Raw genomic sequence first — 5,000 nt, 5'->3', positions numbered from 1 at the left:
GGAGGAGCGCGCGAGGAAGAGCACGGCGTCACCCAAGCATTCTCATCTCTCTGCCTGCACCACTACATGGTAGACTGCGGGCCCAGGCGCACTCATCAATTTAGGTTCCACTGCAATGCATGCCAAGCACTCTTTTCGAGGTGATAGACGAAATTCCGGCGGGGCTTACTTAAAAGATATCCGACCCGGTTTCGTTTCCTCTTCGTGGGATGGAGTGCCTCTTAGAACATGTGCAGCATCAGCCATGAGCGGCCGACGGCCATTCGTGTCCCTGTGGACAGCAGGCAAAAGAGCGCCGCCTCCAGTTATTTCATTTGCGAGGGCGACAACCGTCGCTGTTGTGGTTGAATGTGGGTGCGCCAAGTCCATGGACTTGCTAGTGATAGGGCTTGCTTGTTTTATGGCACGCCAAGGCAAGGCGCGGGCGATTAAAACTCATATGAAGCTCGGTTCGGTTACCCTCGTGGTCGGGAGACAGTCAGCAGGTACCGAACTCGAGCAACCCATGGATATATTTCCGACCTCGTAGAGGAGTGGCGGCGACAAGCTCATATGGCTGCCGCCGCAATATGCGTTCAACTTGTCGATGTATCTGGTATTCTTGTGATTCGCTATACCGACATCGCTAGTTTGCTGCGTCTTCATCACCCACGAAATGCAGTGATCCCCCTCTAAGAGTTGTGTATTTGCCATTTGGTCTTTTTGCGACTAACCATCACAGGTCGAGTCTCAATGAAAGGGTTTGACAGACATAGCCCAAGTTTGTGGTTTGGGTTTGGCCGGACGGCTTGTTGTTGTTTTTTGACACTTGAATTTCACTCTTTTTGGGTCAAGAGGCTTATTCGCCGGTAGTAAGGAACGGACGGGCAGCCGTCCAAAGCCCCGTCCGTCCTCCTCCTCCGGTCTTCGCGCTCTCGCCCGAGTGTGGTCCACCTACAGCGTGGTGGTACCTATTTTTGGTGCGGGGGCCGGGATTGTCCTCTTTCGCTGCTGGAGTTGCCAGAGCAGAGCCTGAGACCGCCCAAATCAGGAGAGTAGTAGTAGTAGTTTTAAGAGCGCCCCGTTCTCTTTCTCTCTGTTAATGATCCTTCCGCAGGTTCACCTACGGAAACCTTGTTACGACTTTTACTTCCTCTAAATGATCAAGTTTGGACATCTTTCCGTCAGCTCGAGGCGACGACCCCAGAAAACCCTCGCGGGCAACGGGGCCGACAATCCAAGAGCGCCAGTCCGAAGGCCTCACTAAATCATTCAATCGGTAGTAGCGACGGGCGGTGTGTACAAAGGGCAGGGACGTAGTCAGCGCAAGCTGATGACTTGCACTTTACTGGGAATTCCTCGTTCATGGGAAACAATTGCAAGCCCCAATCCCTATCAAGAAAGGCTTTGAACGGTTACCCGCTCCTCTCGGAGGGGGAAAACTCGTTGATCCCTTCAGTGGCGCTGCCCAGAACATCTAAGGGCATCACAGACCTGTTATTGCTCAATCTCGTGGCTAGAATTGCCGCTATCCCTCTAAGAAGAAGTTGCGAACTGACACCATTTTCTGGAGATCCGTCGACTACTTAGTAGGCCAGAGTCTCGTTCGTTATCGGAATTAACCAGACAAATCGCTCCACCAACTAAGAACGGCATGCACCACCACCCACCGAATCGAGAAAGAGCTCTCAATCTGTCAATCCTTCCGTGTCTGGGCCTGGTGAGGTTTCCCGTGTTGAGTCAAATTAAGCCGCAGGCTCCACTCCTGGTGGTGCCCTTCCGCCAATTTAAGTTTCAGCTTTGCAACCATATTTCCCCGGAACCCAAAGACTTTGGTTTCCCGGAAGCTGCCCGCCGGGTCATGGGAATAACGCCGGCGGATCGCTAGTTGGCATCGTTTATGGTTAGAACTAGGGCGGTATCTGATCGCCTTCGAACCTCTAACTTTCGTTCTTGATTAATGAAAACATCCTTGGCAAATGTTAGTAGTTCGCCTTGCGACGGTCCAAGAATTTCACCTCTAGCGCGCAATAATGCCCCGCCTGTTCCGATTAGTCATTACCTCTGGTTCCGAAACCAACAAAATAGAACCGAGGTCCTATTCCATTATTCCATGCATCACCATTCGGGCCATTCAAATAGCCTGCTCTGAGCACTCTAATTTTTTCAAAGTAAACTCTCGCCACTCGGGACACTCGACAAAAGAGCATCCCGCGGCGGGCGGGCGGCTGTTCGAGCGTGACAGTAAACACCGGCGTGCACCGTCAGTCCGGAACTGAGATCCAACTACGAGCTTTTTAACCGCAACAACTTTAATATACGCTATTGGAGCTGGAATTACCGCGCTGCTGGCACCAGACTTGCCCTCCAATGGATACTCGTTAAAGGATTTAAAGTGTACTCATTCCGATTGCAGGCCTCGGATGAGACTCACATCGTTATTTTTCGTCACTACCTCCCCGTGCCGGGAGTGGGTAATTTGCGTGCCTGCTGCCTTCCTTAGATGTGGTAGCCGTTTCTCAGGCTCCCTCTCCGGAATCGAACCCTGATTCCCCGTTACCCGTTATAGCCATTGTAGGCGCATAACCTACAATCGAAAGCTGATAAGGCAGACACTTGAAAGAAGCGGCGCCGGTGCGGAGACCGTGCGCTCAGCCCGAAGTTATTCAGATTCACCACAGGTGGGTTACGGACCGGGGCCCGACCAGTTTTGAACTAATAAAAGCGCTCTTCCCTTGCGGTCAGAGACCAATTGCATGTATTAGCTCTAGAATTGCCACAGTTATCCAAGTAAGTGGGTTTACAGATCCAATGAAACATAGTTGATTTAATGAGCCATTCGCGGTTTCGCCTTAAATCGGCTTGTACTTACACATGCATGGCTTAATCTTTGAGACAAGCATATGACTACTGGCAGGATCAACCAGGTAGCTGCTGCTGTTGGCGGCGCCTATCACGGCGGCCAAAATAGTGAGATTGAGAGAGAGGCAGAAGACATTGGGCGAGGGACCGCACGTTGGCCTTAGAGAAATAGCAAACCAGATGATCAGATCTAACTGCACCTTCTCTTGCTATCCTCGGCGCCGGCAGCGCCACCGTGTGTGCCAATCTCCTCCCTTATCCGCTCCTCTTTGCCCCAGCTCCAGCGAGGCAGCCGACATTGGGCGAGGGACCGCACGTTGGCGAATCTCCTCCCTTATCCGCTCCTCTTCTCTTTGCCCCAGCGAGGCAGAAGACATTGGGCGAGGGACCGCACGTTGGCCTTAGAGAAATAGCAAACCAGATGATCAGATCAAACTGCACCTTCTCTCGCTATCCTCGGCGCCGGCAGCGCCACCGTGTGTGCCAATCTCCTCCCTTATCCTCTCCTCTTCTCTTTGCCCCAGCGAGGCAGCCGACATTGGGCGAGGGACCGCACGTTGGCCTTAGAGAAATAGTAAACCAGATGCTCAGATCAAACTGCACCTTCTCTTGCTATCCTCGGCGCCGGCAGCGCCACCGTGTGTGCCAATCTCCTCCCTTATCCGCTCCTCTCCTCTTTACCCAGCTCCAGCGAGGCAGCCGACATTGGGCGAGGGACCGCACGTTGGCCAATCTCCTCCCTTATCCGCTCCTCTTCTCTTCTCTTTGCCCCAGCGAGGCATAAGACATTGGGCGAGGGACCGCACATTGGCCCATCTCCTCCTCTCTCTCTTTCTCTTACTGTTTGTGGGGACGTGGGCTCATGAGCGCCATCGTCGCCCAATATTGGTTAGGTTGTGTATTTCACGGGTGGGAACCGCCATCATCGTTGTTAGGTGATGGGGTAACCCAACGTGTGCTTTGACGAGTTTTGGCTGCTAAACTCTCTTTTTAGTATACTCGGCTCCCAGACTGCGCCCTGGTCGTGTTGAACCATGAGCGTTGTCTATGCACATTTAGGTTAGCCGTTTGCGCGTGGAATAGTGCAATGAATCTCGGTCAAGAGACGGTTGGGCGCTGCATTGAAGGCCGGCACAGACGCGAAGACGGGGTGATCAGCCAACGCAAGTCCGCTAAGTTGGGCAGACAGCAAGGCGAAGGGGAGCCCCGTTCCGGACTGAAAGGCCGCAGCATATGCTGTGACGGAAACTAGTAGGGTGGCGACGTGTGCGCCGAGAGAGAGAGAGAGAGACGGAGTAAATAATGTCCAAACGGAAGAGAGACCTGGCAAGTGTAATTGATAGAGCGCGAGCCTACTCGCCATAAGCCCGCTCCACTGCCATTCCTCTGATCCAATGAGACTAAAATCTCTCTCTCTCTCTCTCCTTCTGCTCCAGCCACTGCAGGGCAGGGAAGCGACGGCAATTTTGGTTGTTGTTTTTGAATGCCGCGCTTTGCTTCGCAGAGGCGCCGAAGCGCTCCGCTGGGGGGCGGAAGATATTTCACACCGAATATGTGTGTGAAGGCACCCTCTCCCCTTAATATAGTGAAATAGTGCAATCCAGCATACAAGGTCGGACGATAGGACATTCACCGTACCGCACCTCGAGAGTGGATGTTGGGTAAGGTTAAAACCGGACTGTTCGCAGACAGCCGAATAACCCGGTTCCGGACTAATTGGTGGATGCAACATCATGATGATGCTGCTGCTGTCGCGGAAACCGCAGTGGCGACGTGAGAGAGTAATAATGTTCAATAGGGAGAGCGACCTGGCTAGTGTAATTGATAGATCGCGAGCCTACTCGCCATTAGCCCGCTCCACTGCCATTCCTCTGACCCAATGAGACTATTCTCTCTCTCGCTCTCCTTCTGCTCCAGCCATTGCAGGGCAGGGAGAGGAAATCGACGGCAATTTTGGTTGTTGTTTTTGAATGCCGCGTTTTGCTTCGCAGAGGCGCCGAAGCGCTCCGCTGGGGGGCGGAAGATATTTCACATCGAATATGTGTGAAGGCACCCTCTCCCCTTAATATAGTGAAATAGTGCAATCCAGCATACAAGAGCGGACGATAGGACAGTCACCGTACCGCACCTCGAGAGTGGAAGTTGTTTGATCGTTTGTT

Source organism: Homarus americanus, unplaced genomic scaffold, assembly GCF_018991925.1.
Source record: "Homarus americanus isolate GMGI-L3 unplaced genomic scaffold, GMGI_Hamer_2.0 scaffold10239, whole genome shotgun sequence".
Taxonomy (NCBI): Eukaryota; Metazoa; Arthropoda; class Malacostraca; order Decapoda; family Nephropidae; genus Homarus; species Homarus americanus.
The sequence above is the reverse complement of the archived record's forward strand: the minus strand, read 5'-3'. Positions refer to the sequence as shown.